Raw genomic sequence first — 20,375 nt, 5'->3', positions numbered from 1 at the left:
GTTTGCGCCATATCTTGTGTCCTCTTGTCTTGGCTTGTCTTCTACATATTATATTTATGTTCTATCTGCAGTTTATCGTAATGCTGATGTGATTGCTAACTGTGAAAATTTAAATAAATTTCTCTAGCATAGAACATACTAAAAATTAACATGGTATCAGAGCTGAGGTGAAGACAATGCCCAAGCAAGAGTAAAAGAGCAATCACCAAATACAGTTGGGACAAGACAAAAGGATCAATGGGTTCCTCATAATTCACCTAGGGTGAAGTTGAAGCAGAGAATGTTATTAGAATGGCGCAACAAAACTTCTTATGGCATCACTTCATTGGGAAGTTCAGATCTAAGGGTAGGAAGGAAAGGTAGATGTCTTGGTTATGAGTTCGGCCCTTATGCGAAAGAGTGCCCGAATGACAGAGATGCGGGTCATCAAATACAATGGTCGACTCTTCCACGAAAGCAAGGAACCCCAAAATCTCTTTTATGTACCTGATTGAACCTGATGTCCATCTCAGAAATGGAAGTCAAAGGTTACAAGGTGGCACTTATCAATGGAAAGGTACGTGCGTGAAAATAGATCTTTTAAAGATGTTTTTGAGTTCAGGGTTGTATCAAGTTACAGGAAGTCCATTGGGGACCATGTCCATTGACTCAACACCGGAGGTCTGTGAGACAGATGGTGACTAGGATGCCTGAATTCAAAAAGAAGCATGAAGGTACATGTCTGAAATGTACCGAAGGAAATATTATAAGGGGACCATTCCCCTCATGCAGCAGGTTCACAGGTTTGGAACAACCCGAGGAGTTTGAGAATCATGATCAAGGAATCTCATGTATACAGGTGGAAGAAAGCCCTCTATGGCTTGAAGAAAAACACCTCGGGCATAGTATGAGAGCACTAATAGCTGTCTAATGCAGCTGAGATTCACTAGGAGTGAAACCGATCCAAACCATTACTCGCAGGTTGTGGATGATAAACCTCTTGTACCGGCACTTATGTCTGATAGGTGCAGACCCTCTCATTTATAGGAGACAGAGGGAGTTGGATTCGGAATGTGGGAAGATAAGCTGCAAGCTTGTGACTACCTCGAGGATCTTAACTTTCAAAAGTTATAGGTAATGTTGTCGGACCAGATTTGGGAAATGCCTTTGAGTTTCATAAACTAATTCGCATTGATGCTCTTGGAGAACCTCCGTTCGAACATATGTGTTGCAGTTAGCATGGTGAGCTCATATTTGGTTGAGCCTCACTGGATTGGTGCCAAGAATCTTCTGAGATATCTTCAAGGGCACAATCCCTCATGGATTGAGATACACTGCCGAAAATATGAAACCACATGATTATTCGAATGATGAGTGGGCAGGCAGTGTGGAGGATCACTCGAGCACTTTTCAGTGTTGGTTCTCTTTGGATTCTACTTTGATGCAGGAAGTAGAAGTCGGTCACTATAAGCACCACCAAGACCGAATACATGGCTATGAGTATGATCTCGTATGAAGCTGCATCGTTGCGAAATTTCTTATTTCAGATGTTTTTCTCTGTGACAACCAGAGGTGTGATTCGATTATTGAGGAATCCTGTATTCGACAATTGCTCCAGTAGACATACATCAGGTATTGCCTTATCTGGGATATGGTAAGTCGATGATCTAGGAGGCTCCATCACACTGAGATGATGTACAGGACAGAGCCCTGAGGAAAGATCAAATTTGTGATTTTCCCGAACGACTTGGAGTCGTCGAGAGACCTTTGTAAAAGGGTCCTGCAAGTTGCATACATTGAGCTCTGGGAGCTTTGGGGGCTTGCAGTTCTATTGGAGCAAGATACAACCACAGGGTGACTCACCCTCCCCTGGTGGTGCGCACTGGAAAAAGATGATTGGCTCTCTTGTGGAACAGGATGATTTGCTTTCCTGTGTAGCAGGATTGATGTGTTCTCCTGTGAGGCCTGGATTGATGTGTTCTCCATGGCGGCCTAGATTGATGTGTTCTCCATGGCGATTGTAACAAGATTGATGTGTTCTCCTATGAGGATAGGATTGATTAAGTTGTCCTGTCGAGGCATCCTACCCATGCAGTCTGGGACTCATGGGAAGTACCTCTCATCTGATCAATGAGCAGGGAAATGAAGTTAGGGACCATAGTAGTACCGATGGATGCATCATTGTATCTACCGTACTCCCTACGCTAGGATGTCCTCCATTGATCTGGGATCAATGATACTGGTCTGGGACCGGTGGTAGGAGTTGTACATACTATGACGCTGACTTTGGGTTGGCTGAGACTGGTCTGGGACCAGTGATACATACTCTGAGACTGACTTCGTGTCAGTGCAGTACTGGTCTAGGACCAGTGAGAGTGGTACATACTATGACGCTGACTTTTGGGTCAGTTGAGACTGGTCTAGGACTAGTAGTACGCACTCTGAGTCTGACTTCGGGTCAGTGGAGAATGGTATGAGACATTCTCGATCAATTCCTCTTCTTCATAGTTCAGCGGAGATGAGCAGAGCAGAGCTAGCAGAGCTGAGATGAGCTGAGCAGAGCAGAGCTAGCAGAGCTGAGTTGAGCAGAGCAAAGCTATTAGAGCTGAGCTAAGCAGAGCCAGCAGAGCAGAGCTAGCAGAGCAGAGCAGAGTAGAGCTAGCAGAGCTGAGTTGAGCAGAGTAAAGCTAGCAGAGCTGAGCTGAGCAAAGCCAGGAGAGCAGAGCTAGTAGAGATGAGCTGAGCAGAGCAAAGCAAAGCCAGTAGAGCTGAGTAGAGCAGAGCCAGCAGAGCTGAGAAGAGTTGGGTAGAATAATGCAGGGCACTGATGGGAGAGATAGTACAGTCGCACTTATGGATCAATGGATGGAGTTCTCCCTAGTTGAGAGGGAGTGTTAAATTGGAAACTAGGGCCAAACTCCATGTGGGACGGCTTATTTATGGCAGCTGATATTTTTATTGGATCCCTCTCATCGAGAGGTGTAGGATTGATCCAAATATCATCCGATTCTGATAAGTATTTATGGAGATATTAATTTATTTTGTTTATGTAATTATTATCAAGCTGACCAGCTCTTATGTAGGCTCTAGAAGCCCAACCGACGTGTCTATTCATCATCCTCGTTTTAGTATAAATAGACAAGAATTTGATATCATTTACAGACATCTCTTGTGATCTCTCTCCTCGTGTTTGGGTTTTGTGGACAGAGAGATCTAAAGGAGAATACGTTTCTCTAAAGGTTGATCTCGCCTTACCCTAGCTGCAGGCAAAGAAGGCATACCTCGCAGTCATATAATACCACACATATGGGAACACAATCATACCATGCAGTTATAATACACATACGGGAATGAATGTCACGTAAACAATGGAGTATATACGCTACAGTAATATATTTATGCACAACGCAGGTGAATACGCTGGGCATTATATATATATGCTGACGTTGGACATTCATAGAAATATATATGTTGGGAAGTCATACAATATACCCACGCAGTCAATGAAGAAGCTGCTATCATAACCGCAATCCAGTATGGAAGAGGAGCCGCATGCTTATAAAGAGGTAAATGCAGTCAATGGGTCAAGTCATTAGGACCTGTTCATGCATCTGAACCTCGCACTCCTCTCTGCCATTCCACGTTTGAGTATACGCTAAGCAACTCACTTATAACCTAAGTAGCCGCAGCTGCTGTGATATGGAGACAGCCATAGTCAAGCATGAAGAAGAGCCGCAGTGAGGAAGACACCTAGACGCAGAGAGCCAAGGTATATGAGGCCGAGGTAGCCGCAGTCATGACCTCGCATGTATGGGAGCAGATCCACAGTGCAGGAAGAATGATGCTGATCTCATATGTCAAGGTGCAGGTTCCGTATGAAACATATATGATAAGGGTTTTGGTGAAGAGGAAACCCTTGCAGCTTGCACTACATAAACGTCACTTTGAACAGCGTGCTATCTCGACAGCCACTAACACTATCTCAGCCAAATAGAGATCACGTTAAAATGATTATCTCAGTCTTGCATGTATAAATGACTATCTTGGCATAATAGACACAATCTGAAGATAAAAGAAGATTTCGTTGATTCTCAGCATACTTGTGATGGGAGTCTTACTCACTGTCACTGTGTTCAAATATAGCATAACGCAGTCCTGATGTGTTATGAAGAGCAGTAACAACTATCATAGTCGAGGTCCTGATAAAATTAGACATCCGTATTCCTGTGATCTCAAGGTAATGATCTTCGTGCAACAAGGTGCAGAAGAGATGTGACATCAATGATCTCAGTGACAGGGATCACATTAATCATCATCATATATATGTATAGGAGCATGATGTAATAAGACTGCATAATGATGTAAAGGGCAGCATGATCATGATGATGTAAAGGGCAGCATGAGCAAGGAGCAGCATGATGAGATCATGGGCAGCATGAAGCATGAGGATGGATAAGATCATGAACATGATGTAGCATGATGGTGCTACACGGTAAGGTGCAGCTGAGGAACGAAATGGATAGGTGAAGTCGTCACCTAGGAGATTCAGTTGAAGCAGAATGTCTTCAACTGATCTCATCATTATAGGAAATGATTTATGCTCAGATCTAGATAAGTCAAAGTGCTGACTTCTGTTGTAAATGTACTATCTCTCTCTCTCTCTTTGCTGAACTTTGAAGAATATAAAAGAAGAATTGATCAAGGGTTTCCCCACACGTTGTGGGGTTTGTCCCTGGCTTGCGCCATATCTTGTGTCCTCTTGTCTTGGCTTGTCTTCTGCATGTTATATTTATGTTCTATCTTCAGTTTATCGTAATGATGATGTGATTGCTAACTGTGAAAATTTAAATAAATTGCTCTAGCATAGAACATACCAAAAATTAACAGTTTTCAAATGTGTCATAAAACACTTTTCCTGTTGGTAGAGATTTTATTAATGAAGAGTTGGCCTATTCCTTGGCCAATTTTCTAATTCTATCACCATAGTCCAATTGTGTCATGAGTTTGTCATTGATAACCATAGGACTGGGCATAACATTTTCCTTCAAAATCTAAAATTTAGCCATGAACCTATCATTGGCCAGCTGCATATTGTGAAACTTTTATTCTAATTTAAGCAGAAGGTTCCTCTTAGAAAGGACCTTCCTTATTTCCAAAATGGTCTTAGTCCTACCTTCTATGTTTAGCTCATGGAGCTCATACCTATTCTTTTTGTTGAGGAAGCGGATGAGTCTATTTGCATCCTCAGGCTTATCTCCCAATTCCTCCTTTACTTTCTAGATAGCTTCTGCATCTACCTTTACTAACTCTGTTCATTCAAAAATAACTTGGACTGATGGAAAAATATCATTGACAGAGTCAATGATATTGTCCCACAGCATATACTTGGTTTGTCCAAGTGGTTTCTCCAGTGTGAAATCCTTCTCTAGGATTTTGATTCTCTCACCCATTCTCTAGGCCTTTTCTGCTTCTTTTCTTTGCTTGAGTTGGGCTAGTTTGTAGACCTAAGTTTGGGATATAAGTCCAACAAGTCTCCAATTGAGAGGGGATTTAGCTTGGGCCCTTGTTGGAGCTACAACATTTCGTTTATGGACTCAGCAGTGATGGTGAAAAGTATTGTTTGGTTTAGGGACACGACTTCTCTCTGACTAGGGATGTAATTGGCATGAAAGTAGTGGACAATGTCTGGAAAAATATGGACTTGGGGGAACTAGTATTTGGGAAAACTTGACTCCCAAAGGCCAATGTCATCAGCATGGTTGAGATACCTATCCCTTCTTTGGCAATGTACTTTGAGCAGGGATTCTAAGATAGTGGTGTCTTTTATCTAGAAATATTTGTCGGCTAAAGGAAGGTGGTCCAGGTCTAAATGAGGTGTAGTGATGTGCCTTGCATCCATTGCAATTGGGGTAGCCATACTCAGTTCTTATGGTTTTGAGCATGGGGGGTGATTCAAAGTGTTTAAGGCAACGAAGGTTTTGCAGAATCATTATGTCTCAAAGTGTAATAATGGAAGTAATTTTGATGTCTTTTACTTAATTAAGAATGTTATGCGGGTGAATTGACTCTAAATTTGACAATGGAGTTGGAATTCCACAGTTAAATACCTGGAATTGGGCAGAATTGACTGTAAATGGTGGTTGATGATGGCTGCAAAGGTTTGTATGGTTATGGTATCGACTAACGGATGAGATGGGCTATCTACAACATCTTCGAAGCAATGGCGGAGGTTAGTGAGCAATTTCATTGTTTCCAGGGGTCGCAACGGCTTTTCTGAAATCTTAATAACCATTGCGTGAAAAGAGTGAAAATAGCGGTAAATGGGCTTTTATAGAAAAAACAGTTAATTTCGACAAGTTCATTGATTGAGGAAGAGTGACAGTTTTCGGTCGAAAAGGGGAAGTGGTTTGGGTGGTCCATCACACTACTTTTGTGGTGCAGGCGGTATTCGGGAGGGGCTACCCGATCCCATTCATTGATTGACACGTAGCATTGGTGGCCAAGAGGAAAACCACCTTATCATGTTGGTAAAGGATGAACATCAGGTCGACTCGATATGGATATGAGTTGTTGGATGAGGGGGAGCGAGATCGTATGGTGATCGGGAGGTGGAGCTGTGCGACGATTTATCCATAAAGTTTTCATGGGGCCCATGGGTCTAATCATCGGTGGTATATGATTAACTTAATACTTAATCTCGTCAGGGGCCGTTTAATGAGGAATTAAGGACTGAGGGTGGGATTTAATATATTTTTGGGATCATGGGGTAGTAATATAGTTTATAAATAAACCAAGGGTGGGGTTAATTTATACAAAGAAGTTAAATATATAAAGGACCATGGGTTTTTTGGGAATTTAAATAATAAAGTTAAAAAAAGTTAATATGTGCTGAAAAGAGCGGAAGGGGTATTAGTGGCTTTTGCACATAAAACATGTTTATAAAGGGGTTTTCCTAGGCAAGAGAACGTTAACCTTAGGAAAAGGGGTTTTGTGAGGGGGATGAATGATTTATGAAGGAGGTTAACACATTTCCTTCTTTAAGTTATCAAGCCAAGGGTCCAGTCCCACCTGAAGTCAGAGAAATGTTGTGAGCCTCTTTGACTTAAACAACTATAGGTATTAATACTTTTATTATGAAAGGGAAGTTAGTGAGTGTCATAGGGGTTAAAATGAATGAGGGGATGTTAAGTAAATCATATTGTAAACCATTGTTTTTGCTTTGTCCTGTACTAATGCAGTTTTGAAAATTACATTTAATATGATGACATAAGTGCATTTGTATAATCACATAACATTTCTGCAACCTTTCTAATACTTACCCACTTTACCCGTACTACCATTTTCTCTTCACTTTATTAGGGTGCATTTAGGCTAGCAAACCCTTATTAATCATTTTCCTTTCTTTACAAAATGAACTATCTAATTCTATCCTTATATCATCCAAGGGCTCAGATTAAACTGATGAGCACCTTTTGTTACTATACCTATCTAATGATCTGCCAAGTTTGGTCAGATTTTATTCTCTAACTATAAACATAAAATTTAAAATAGGAAATAGCCAAGTTTAAACAATTTTACTACCATGGATTGTGGCATGAGTTACAAGCTGCACACAATCTTTTATTATGCAAAACGGTAAATAGTAGTGGCATTTTTGACTTGCTCACTTTCATGGCCTATTTTTTTGTCTTTTTGGGTTCATATATTTTCATTTTCTGACCTTTTCATTCTTTTTGTCCTTTGATTATTCTTTTAGGACATACCCTCTTTAAAAAATTTTATTTTTTTAATATGGAAGACATTCACAGAAATCAAAGGTATGTACAATATTACAAGGCTTAACCTTAGTCATTCAAAATTATGACTCCTATTGGTATAGGAACCCAACAGTGGCTCCACGTGGGGATGGAATTTCTTGGTGAAATGTCAAGAACTTTGTAGATCAGTGGCCTTTGAATTGTTGTTGATGTTACCCTGCACTATTTATCCTCTTTGTCTTTTCATTATTGATATTTATGACAAACATTACTTAAATCTTAGGGCCTTCTCTTCAAGCTTCATCTTCAAAAATCACCATCCAATCCACACTAGCCTCTTCGGAAAACGAAATATGTACAATGGGAAATAAAAATAAATAATTAGGTTCAAAATAGTGTTTGAGCATTCGACCACTCATTGGTCCACCTTCTGCTTTTGTACCATCCATCTCTCTTAGGAAGAAAGCATTATTACCTATAAAATCATAAATTACATATGGGCCTTTCCATAGGAAATCAAATTTCCCATGTTTACCTTTATCTTCCCTCCTTGAATCCCACTTTAGGACTTTGTCACTGAGGTAGAAATATTCAGCCTTGGTTCTTTTGTCAAAAATCTTTTTAATCCTTTCCTGCACAACCTGAGATCTAATGTATACTTCCTCCCTGGTTTGTTGAAGATGAATTGTTTGGTTGATTCTTCTTTGGATACTATTTGGTTCAACCTACAATTGTTGAAGCAAATTCATCACTGGTGTTCCCAAGGAGGATGGAAAAACAACTTCCATCGCATAGACTAGTTGATAGGGTGAAGTACCAATTGATTTCTTAGTGGTTAGACTGTCTGCCCATAAGGCATTGACTAGCTTCTTATTCCATGTTTTCTTATTATCCTTTCACAACTTCTTTATGATGTTCACTAGACTTTTGTTTGAGGATTCTGCCAGTATATTTCCTCGAGGATAATATGTTGTGGAATGGCCCAGGGTTATATGGTACTTGTTGCAGAAATCTATCATTCTTTTGGATTTAAAGGCTGCTACATTATCAGTAATGAGCTTAGTTGGACATCCAAATATTGATAGAATATTGGTTCCAAGGAAGGTTATGATAACAGTGTCAGTGGCTTGCCTTGAAGGTATGGCCTCTATCCATTTTGTGAAATAGTCTGTGACAGTGAGGAACCATCCGTGTTGGGCAGAAGAAGGTGGGTGGATTTTACCAATGAGGTCTAAACCCCATTGTTTAAAAGGTGTTTCAGCAGATATTGGCTTTAGGGGTAGAGGTAAAATATTTTTCTTTCCCTCAAAAATTTGGCATTTGTGATAGGAGGTCACATATTTCTTTACATCCAAAAACAAGGTAGGCTAGTAGAAACCATCTCTAAGAATTTTATTAGCAGTGGATTTCGAGTAAATATGTCCTCCATAGTCACCCGCATGAAATTCTTGTAATACTTTTTCATATTCATCTTTTAATAAGCAGTTGAGAAGAATACCTTCATGATTTCTCCAGAACAAAGCATTGTCTAATATACAAAATTTTAAGGATTTCATCTTTAAAAATCTACTTTTGGTCTTAGGTAATTGAGGAGGAGCTTGTAAATTCAGTAAAACATAAATGGTATCAGAATATCATGGTGATTCAATAAAGGCTTGGCTGATTGGTGGAGTCACCATCTCCTCTTCATTATATATTTGTGCAATAAAGTTTATATCCAGGGCCTAACAGTTCAATTGAGCCATGAGCTTGGCTAAACCTTGGCCCTTGATTAACTCAGTTGGTTTTATTTCTATATCATATTCTAGAATAGTAGCAACAGTTTTCCCCTCTTTCCATCTGGACCATCCTGAGTTAGGATGTCTTTCACTACTGAATTAGGGACATATGCTACTATATGAGAATATAAAATGTATACCCTAAAATCCTGGATAGCTTTGACCAATGAAAAGGCTTGCTTTTCCATTATGTTATATTTTAAGGGGGCATCTCTTAGGGGATTTGCTAAAGAAAGCAATAAGTTGTTCATAGCCCTCGTAATTTTTCTGTAGTAAAACTGCAGCAATTGTGTGCTCAAAAGTAAAGGAAAATAAGACAAAATCTCTGTCAAATTTTGGACTGATTAACACTCGTGTTTTAGTTAAGGCTAGTTCAATTTCTTCAAAGCATTTCTTAACCTCAATAGTCCATTTTATGGTCGAATATTTCTTCAACATGTCATTTAGTGATCTAATTAATTCTGCTAAATTAGAAATAAATCTTCTAAGAAAGTTGATTTTCCCTAAGAAAGCTTGTAATTTTATAATGTTCCTTGGATGTTGTATCTGTAAGATGGCTTCTATTCTTGCATGGTCTATTCAGATACTGTCTTTTGAGATTATATGACCTAATAACTTTCCTTCTTCTAACCTAAACAAAGACTTCTTGGGGTTCAAAAAAATTCCATACTTCCTGCATTTAATAAAAACCTACCTTAGATAATCTAGATGTTGACTACCAGATGTTGAAAACACAGTAATGTCATCTAGGTATATTACAAGGAAGTCATGGATTTCTTTGGCAAACGATATATCCATAGCTCTTTGGAAAGTGGCTCCTACATTCATTAGTCCAAAAGGAATCTTTGCATACATGAATGTTCCCCAAGGAGTAGTAAAGGTAGTCTTGGCTTGGTCATCAGGATGAACTAAGATCTGATTGTAACCAGAAAACCCATCCAATAATGAGATTCTGGTTGATCCAACTACCCTTTGTAAAATGTGATCCATTTTGGGGAGAAGGTAATTTTCTTTAAGTGATACTTTGTTAAGGTTCCTAAGGTCCACATAAGGTCTGATCTCGCCATTTTTCTTCCTAGTTGGCACCAAGTTAAAAACCTATTCAGAAAATCTGATTGGTGCAATTATCTTAGCATCATGCATTCTCTAGATTTCCTTTACAATTGATGGTAGTAGCATAGGATTTATCCTTCTAACTTTTTGTCTGAAAGGTTTTTGATTTTATTTTATAGGGATTGTGTGTTGTATGATTTTTGTGTCATAGGACTTGAGGTCCTCATAACTCCAAGGAAAGACATCTTGAAATTATTTTAGTAACTCAATGTATTTCAATTTTTCAATTGGAGGTAGTGATTTCAAAAGTTTGATCAATTTTGGATTTTCAGCCATGACTATATTACACTCCTCTATATAAGATTTCGAAGGTTCCATTTTGGGCTTCCTAGGAACCTCATTTGAATCAAACAAATCTTCTGAAGGGGTTAATCGCTTAGGTAAGAAATTGTCTTTGAGATTGATTACTTCAATGCCTTCATTAATTATTTCATCAATCTAAACTTGCTTTAGGTTTTCTACATCTGATTTTGTAAATTTAGTGGGATGAAATCTATCTATTTCATCACCTTCTATCTCATTTATTTCTATTTTATATTTAGTGTTAGGGTCTACTAATGTGTCAGTATCTATATTACTATTTACAAACTCTTCTTCTGAGATCAAAAAATTGTTTATTTGCTTGTCATCAGGAAATATTTTCCAGTCCTTCAAATTATCAGGAATTGCAGGTTTATGCCTAACTTCAGCAGTGTATTGATAGTTAGGTTGAAAGGGTAACTTGCAAGTGCTGGCAAACATTGCTAAAATATGAGCCTGCATATTATATTTTCTAGGAATTACAGCAAGCTTGGTTTCTAAGAAAGTGCTTAGTATTTCTACAATGGTTCCTCTAGAACAACTTAATCTAGGGTCTTTGGTCATATATACAACATCAATTTGTTTTATAACCAATTCAGAGTCTCCCATGACAGAGACTCTTTTGGCTCCTAGATTCCCAACTAATTTAAGGCCTAAAATTAGGGCTTCATACTCGGCCATATTTTTAAGACATTTAAAATTTACTCAGTATGCATGGAATTCTAAATGATTGATCTCCAGATTGTATATCCAAACTCCTTCTCCTGCTCCAACTTATTTATTGATCCATCAAATTCAAGATGCCATATCTTATGTTCATAATTTTCATCATCTGGTGCAACAACCTTTTCCTCATTTTGTGTATCTTGTTTAGTGGAAAGTTCTAAAGTTTGGACAATTTCTTCTTGTTTTGAAACTGCAAATTCTTTTGGTTTTGTATCAACACTGTCTAAAAACGTTTCTTATATTTGATCAACATTCTATAGGATAAAGGAATCAATGTCTGAATGTAAGGAGTAGATAGGAAAGTTTTGAAGCCAATCTTGGCTACTTACCATATATTTCATTAAAGTTTCTTGGTACAACATCTTGGGTTGTTCAAAAACAGAGATTGTTGCATATGACATATCAAGTTGTAGAGATCCCAGAAGTTTGGCTCCCATGATCTAGATAATAGCATGCCATACCTCTGTGGGATGCCAACAACCACAGTATCCATCAGGATGCTTTTGGTAGGATATTGAACTAAGGTAACGCGGAGGTCTTTAATCAATCCTAGGCACTTTACTTGACTTCAGTCAAACGAGAATAAGTCCTTGTAAGGTCTTGTAATGTCTAGGTTTAATTTTTCCATTAATGATTTGGGCATTAAGTTGTGGGAGGCCCCAAAATGCAATGTTGCATTATGAATAATTTTGTCATGGATGCTAAGGCTAATGTAGAAAGGTGGTATTCCTCCTTCTAGTGGTTTGCCATTAACATTAGGATGAAATATTAGTTCTGGTTGGTCAGCAAACACGTTGACCGAATCGTCATTCCCAACGATGTCTAATGTCTAGTTTATATGTCCCTTGTAGGTTTCATTCTTGATTAACATTGTTAAAGGGACTGAAATCTTTAGCTTAGATACCTCTGCTCCCAAATTGAATGGCAAAGGGGCTTTTTCTTTTTGAGAGTTTGGAATTTTGACAATAGGGATTTAGGTGCGATGGTATTCTTTCCCCTATTGGGGGCCTCTTTTTGTTGGCTTTCAAGTCTAGTGTTTTGAGGTGTGTCCACTGGTTTTTAGGGGAAATTGAAGTGGAGGGCTGATTATAAAAAGGTTGATTAGGGGTTATTCTAAAATGGTGGGGCCAGAAAGATTCTGGTTTTTCCTTGGGAGAATCTGAAAGATTTTGGAGACAGGGGATTCTTTGATTTTCTTACGTTGATTTGGCACTATTTTCTTGGTTTGATTAGGGATATCAAAGTTATTTCTACTCCTTAGGTTATGCTATTTATGCACTTCAAAAATGGTAGAATCATACCCTTGTTTATAATCAAGTGACTCTTCGGACTTGATTTGCAATTGCTAGAGCATATGTAGTTTCTGCTCATCTTGGGTTAGGAAAACAAAATCCTCATCATCCAACCATCAGATTAATCTATGTATCTTGTTCTGGATCATTAAGATGGGATGTTTCTACATAATTTTCTTGAAATGGAGGCCTAATATTTTGGTCTAGTCTAATTTTACTTGTATTTTCGTTTTGGTTTTTCCTAAAATTTAGGTTTCTGACTGGAGGTGCTTGTTGGTTATCCCATTGAGGTTTCCTCTCCATATTGTCTAATCTAACCACTATTTTCTCCATAATTTTGGCTAGACTATCTATTTTGAGGTCAAATGGTGAAACTTCATCTTTTGAAGATCCTCTTCTTTCATTCCTAACTCTGGCTCTTTTTCCTAACAAATTAGCCTCTAGAATAACTGCTACACTATGTATTTCCTCTAAAGTTGGGGGGTTTCGTTCCCTCAGATGGTATGCCATGTCCATGTCAAAACCATTAGGAAACTTTATTAATGCTAAATCAGGAGGGGGTCTAAGGTTAACTGGAATTGCATTGTATATATTATTAAATCTAGTGCAGTAATACTGTACAGTTTCATTAGGTCACCTTCTAATATTTTCATATTTTGAAAGGATTTGTAAGGGGTTATTTTTCTTCTCACATCTATTTAATTTTTTTTGATAAAACACATCTAGATTGCCAATACTATTAGGAGGTAACCCTCTAAACAATTTTCTAACATCACCAGCTAAAGTCTGAGAAAAAGGTCTCATTTGAACATCACCTATATCAATTTCATGTAATTCAAAGTAGTCTATCATATTATTGACATGATTTGTGTGGTGTAGGGTCCTATGCCATCAAATTGTACAATTTTTCTTTGGTATTATGCTCGCATAGCACCGAGTGGGGTAGGTAAAACAAGAGGAGAATATCTATTTTCCATGGCTATAAGCTAGGAGGGGCTGAGATGTGGGGTCGAGGTACTGGAAGATGATACAATAGTGGAGGATGAACTAGGACTAGCAAGTGGTGGATGAGAAGTGCTAGGTTGGTAAGGAAGTGATGTGCGGAATGGACTTCATAAGTGGAAGGCAATAATGGTGAACTAAGAGTAGTGGATAATTGTTTGGAAAGCTCAGGGATCTTAGTTGTACTAAGGGATCATTGTGGTGAAATCAAAATGTACTCATCAATTGATTTTTTGGCTTTTTGGACTTCAAGGTCTACGTTAAAGTCAGGATCTAGGACAATATCATAAAATTCACTTTCAGACTTTGATTTAAATAATGACAAATCAAATTTCTCATCAAAGGGAAGATCTTCTAAAAACAACCACTCATTAGGACGTGAATTAGCTTTAACTAAAGGTGTGTAAATAACTGAACTTTCTTCTTTTTTGGATTTTCTTGAAATCAGGCAAGAATTATCAACTACTGGGGAATGGTTTGGATCTAAGTTAGCCCTAGTATAATGAGTTCTCCTTGAAGCCAGAATTTCAAACTTTTTGATTGTTTTACGTGAGATTTTTTTAAAATAACTCCTAATAAATTACTTTAAGAGGCTCAAAATCTAAATTTAAAAATTTCGTAAAGTTTTATTACAAATGAGGATTTGAGTTTCCCAATATGGAGTCCACTATGTTATCACTCAGAAATTTCCTTAGAAGTTATCAGAAGAAGTAAGAAACCAAGGTAACAACAAACTAATCTTTTAAGTATAGGCTCTAGCCAACCTATGACTTAGAGAGGGCTCTCTCTATATAATTTAGCTTTGTTTTTCTAGGATTTAGGCTTGTTTTTAATGTTAAATGGGGTTTTGGCTTTGAATTGAAGGTTGGGTAGTGGAATTCTTGGAACATGTGGATATAGCAAGGTCTTTGAGCCATTGGGCTATGGAGTCAACAAATGGATAGCAGAACTAGATCAATTCATTAAATGGAATGTTCATAGGGAAGGCTAGCAAAGTAAAGAGAAAATATGTAGGTTGAATGTGTGAAATGATCCTAACCAGGGTGAGAGAGCACTTAAGAATCCTGAGACCGAGGTTAAAATGAAGAACATGGGACAATAATAAACAAAGGGCAATTAAGAATTATTTTCTACAGATCACAAGGAATAACCTAAACTAAGGAGAAATCAAGAATTCCTTCACTTAGATTTGTGAAGAAAACATTGAGTATGCATAACAGTCAAGACAGAGGGCAGTTAAGCAATTTCTGAAATATCATCCCATGTTATAACATACATATTTTTAGAGATACAAGTAAAATTGTGGAAACACTTAAAGAAAAATAACATTGAATGTGAGAGAATACTTAATTGAACTTTTCTTTAAACAAGAATCCAGTGAAATATCTTATCTTTATTCCTCGATCCAACTAGCTGATTTAGTCATTGATACAATAGAATTTCATAATTAAGAACAAGAAGCCTATAGAAATGTTTGGAAATACAACCTACATACTTCAATTTTTGAAGTATTTATACAAATATTGTATACAAAATATCTCAAAACAACTTGAGATTTATTCTAGGGAAGAGAAATATATTCTTGCAAGAAGATAGAGATAGCTATTGAATCGTTTCATGCTGTCCCTTTTTATTTGGTACTGTTGGCTATTATGGTTGGATTTGTAGCCCTTTACGGTGGCTTATAGTTGTGGAGTTTCACGGGAGTCTTATTTCTTTCATCTTCTGGCTGATACTATTTGAATCTGATACTCTTTGACTCTGCTTCCCTGTTTTCATTTGTTTACCTAACTCCCTTCATTTTTACTGTGTGGTAACTTTTAACTGTAAATTCATCATAGTACATTTGTAATTGTCTCCCACCATTCTACATCAGGTAATCTTACATTCATCATCCTCCTATAGATTTCATCAGCTTCAGTATATTTGGTAAATTGGGCTTGGTGAGGAATAAATGTTTGATCTCATGCTTTAGAGAAAACATGTTCTGAACTATGTCATATAACACTTTGCTTGTTGGTAGAGCTTCTATTCATGAAGAGTTGGCTTGTTCCTTCACCAACATTCTGAGTCTATCACCGTAGTCCAATTGTGTCATGAGTTTGTCATTCATAAGCATAGGACTAGCCAAACCTTCTTCCATCAAAGTCTGAAATTTAGCCATGAACTTATCAATGGCCACTTGCATATTGTGACGCTTTTATTCTAATTTAAGCATAAGGTTCCTCTTGGAAGGACCTTCCTTATTTCCAAAATGGTCTCAGTCCTATCTTCTATCTTTAGCTCATGGAGTTCATACCTGTTCTTACCGTTGAGGAAGTGGATGAGTCTACTTGCATCCTCAGACTTATCTCCAAATTCCTCCTTTACTTTTTGGATAGCTTCTGTAGATACCTTTACTAACTCTATTTGTTCAAAATTAACTTGGATTGGTGGCCAAATATCATTGACAGATTTGATGATATTCGCCCACAGCATTTCCTTGGTTTGTCTAAGTGGTTTGTTCAATGTCAAATCCTTCTCCGGGATTTTGATTCTCTCACCCATTCTCTGGGTCTTTTGTGCTTCTTCTTTTTTCTTGAGTTGGGCCAGTTTGCAAAGCTAAGTTTGGGATAGAGGTCCAACACGTGTCCAATTGAGAGGGGAGTTAGGTGCAAAATGGTGACCTCATATTTTTATTTGTAAAATAGTAAGGAAATTCCTGCTTGGGTAGTGTAGTTGGTGATCTTACATTATGATGTGTTATGTGAGTTAGGAAATATCAGGTGCAAAATATTATGAATTATCTACCTTATATATAGAAAAAAGACATTCACTGTGTAAATTTCAAGTACAATTACGTACAATATTACATATGAAATGGGAGATATGTTACACATTATGAGCACTCTTCAATTGCATTAATGTAACCTAAGTACTTCCACACATAGAAGTAACTTTGTTATGGTTAGGTTTTGTGTTTCTATAAATAAAGTAAGCATTTATAACACTAGTACAAAATTGCTAGTTGGTTACTGAAAATGACTAAAATTTGCATATAAATGATTACTTTTCATTCAGTGAACACTAGTAGCTAATTTACATTATCTTATTACGGGACTAACTTTTAGTCATTTTTAGCTTACTCATTAATTACTTTACTTAATTTTATTGTCTATTACTATATTTAGTCATATATTTCATCATTAATTTCATGATTAATTTCCATAATTAATAACCAAATATCCAAAAATATATATTATTATATGATCACCTGAGAAAACTAACTAATGACCAAAGAAATATGACCAACATGTTGGCTGTCTTATGAGATACTATAAATTAGCTACTAATAGTCATATATATGCAAATTTTAGTCATCGTTTGAAACAAATTAATGACCAAAGAAATATGACTAAATTTTGGTCATGTTATAAGATATTTTAAATTAGCTACTAATAGTCATATATATGCAAAATTTTGTCTTCATTTGTAATCACAAATTTATCATTTGTAGCAGCCATTTATATTTTTTTGGTAGTTTCATATTCATTATATAAATGAATCATTTAGTAGTTTATATTCATTTCATTTACTTTCATTCATAACCATTATAAATGACAAATTTAGTCATATATTGATTTTATTTTTGTTCATCATTAATCAATAAAACTACTAATTTAGTATTTTTAGATTGATTTTATGTGGTCATTATTAATCAACATAAATTAATTAGTATAATTTTGCCACTAAATTAAAAAAAATTGCCATACAATGTGCATTTTCATCTAATATGAACACACAAAGTTATATGTGTTAATGGCAATACTAAACAATATCAAGTGAAACTATAAATAATTTCAACCACATAAATTATATTATATGAAATGTGAGGTATTACAATATGAGTTTCCAAATTAATATTGGTTGGACTATAATTTACACATGAAATATTGTTTCATCACGTCAAAACATTATTTTTGTGTTGCCAAGGCATTGCAAGTGATTTCACCAAATCTGAAGATTTGACCATTAGTTTCTATGAATGTCTTATGGAGGATATTAGATGTAAGGGTAACACTAGACCATTTCTCTTCTCTCTCTATCTTTTCATTTGTTACTATAGTGTTTTTTTTTTTTGTAAGCTACGGTGTTGCTCTTCTTTTTCTATTACTTCAAATAAAAAATAAACAGTAGGCGTAAGGTTGCCTTCAACTCACTCTCTTGGGGAAACCGAGTATTTCAACCACCTAAAGTTCTTAATAGCCGACCAAATATAGAAGATCTATAGTCTGATTATCCAGGCTAAATACACTAAACAGTCTTGCAGATTTCTAATTCTACTTGCATGCATATATCGATTTTCCTCTTCTAATACTTGAAACAAACTGAAATTATCTATACTATGCAGCTTCATCAAAATTAATACATATCTATATTTAATCAGCTTCTGCCTCTGGTCGCTGGTTAGTCTCCTTGTTTGCATTCTGATGTCCTTCCCTTATCATTTGCTGAATCTCCTCAAGCTTCTTTTCTTGCATCTCCAATGTAATCTGAATAATTCTCAGCTCCCTCCTTAGGTTGGGGACTCCTTGCGCCAGTTCTGCCATCTCTGTTGCAGCTTGTTCCAAAGCTTTAGCCAGCAATCTCTTCATCACCCAGTAGATATGTAAGGACTGTTTAAATAGAGACATTCTACCCCTAGTGTTGCCAGGGTCATGGAGTAAAAACTCCCAATCCTCCATCTCTGAGTCGGACTGAGCTTGAAGCGCGTCTTCCTCCATATTCTGGATAATTCTCCTAATTCTTGGGTTCGTGTTCTGATTATACGCCTTCTCTGCTTGCTGAATTTTCTTATCCAACGACCGGCTTGTCTTTTTGCCCGGTCTCCCTCTCTGCCCCTGTCGTCCTCCCCTTTCTCCTCGGTATCTGCTCGTTCCTCTGCCTCTCCTACTGCTCGGTTCCAGCCCGCTTCCCGCGCCTCTTCTTCCCCTCTGTCTGCCGCGCTGCCTTACCTTTCCCTCCCGCTGTCCTAGCTGCTCGTCACTGGTTTGCTGGGTATCCCAGCCTCCTACATTTCTGTTTCGCTCCTTACCCTGCCTGCATTGATCTTGCCAGTCCTCTTCATCCTCAGAGTCATCGTATATTTCATATATCTCCTCAACAATCTCTTCCTTCGCTACTGCCTTGCCTTTTCTACCCCTGTCTCTGCGCTCCGCGGCTTCCAGTTCCTCTACTGCCCTTGCTCTCTTCCTCGTTTCCATAGTGTCCTCAGTGAGTTTTCGGGGCAACTTTGCTCTGTACCATCTCTCCACCACCTTTCCTCTCCTCACTCTCTGAGTTCCTAAACAGTTTCCTCGTTGTCGATTCTTTCGCTGCCGCCCGTTTATAATCTTCCTTGCTCTAATCCGCCTACCTGTCAACTTGGCCTTCCGCTGCCACCTGTTTCTTTGCCCTCTGCCTTTCCTATCAATTATCCGTCTTCCCTCATTTCCATTTATGGATTCTGACATACCGTTTTTTCCTCCTCTCCGATCACTTGCGTTTATTATCTTGTTGTGTGTTGGTTGCTTCTTACATGTCGTCACACACTTCTGCTGTACTGTAGCTTGCCTGCCCATTATATCATTTCCCCGCCTTGACTGACACTCATTAAATTTCTGGGATTGTCGATCCATCTCACCTGTTCGTCGCACGAATGCTATGATTCTCGTTTGCTGCTTGCTCATTATTTTCATTCGTTGCTTGTTCATGGTCATAATTAATAATACTAGCTAGTTCCTCCCATTCTCTATTGGGCCGCATCGTTCTCCACTGATTGTCTATCTTGCCATTTCAACCCTTGCAACCCCAATTCGCAAGGAAATCTGTCGCTCGGTTTCCATTCCTTTTCACATGATTAAAGATTTTATAGTCAATTCTTTTTAGAAGATCCGCCATTTCTTGAACAATCCCTGCCGTTCGCCAGCTATTGGTGACCTGCTCCCAGTTCTTCCCGTTATTAAGTTTCTTTAGGATTTCAATTGCTATCTGAGAGTCTCCTTCTATCTCCAGGTTTCTATAGCCATTTCTAATCGCAATTCTCAAACCTTGGTGAATCGCCCATAACTCGGCCTCATTATTTGTCATCTCCCCGCCCCACTCTGCATAGATCCATCTGGTGTTTCTCTGACTGTCTCGGAAGATTCCTCTGAATCCGGCATTACTTGGGTTCCCCTTCGATGCCCCGTCAAAGTTTAACTTCGTAAAATTGTCTTTGGGGTATGCAAACTTGTCATAGCTTTGAGGTCTCGTACTAAGTCTGCCAATTTTTTTGTTATGCACCATTTCATATTTCAAATTTAGGTTCTTTAAAATTTGTTCCTCTCCCTGATCTGCTTTCCAATCATCCGCATCCCATTTCTCTACCAGAATTGATTCTCTAGTTAAGTTCACTACTCTGTTCCATA

Source organism: Pinus tabuliformis, chromosome 1_1, assembly GCF_031772625.1.
Source record: "Pinus tabuliformis cultivar Carrire ecotype Pingquan chromosome 1_1, CPIR1, whole genome shotgun sequence".
NCBI classification, from domain to species: Eukaryota; Viridiplantae; Streptophyta; class Pinopsida; order Pinales; family Pinaceae; genus Pinus; species Pinus tabuliformis.
The sequence above is the reverse complement of the archived record's forward strand: the minus strand, read 5'-3'. Positions refer to the sequence as shown.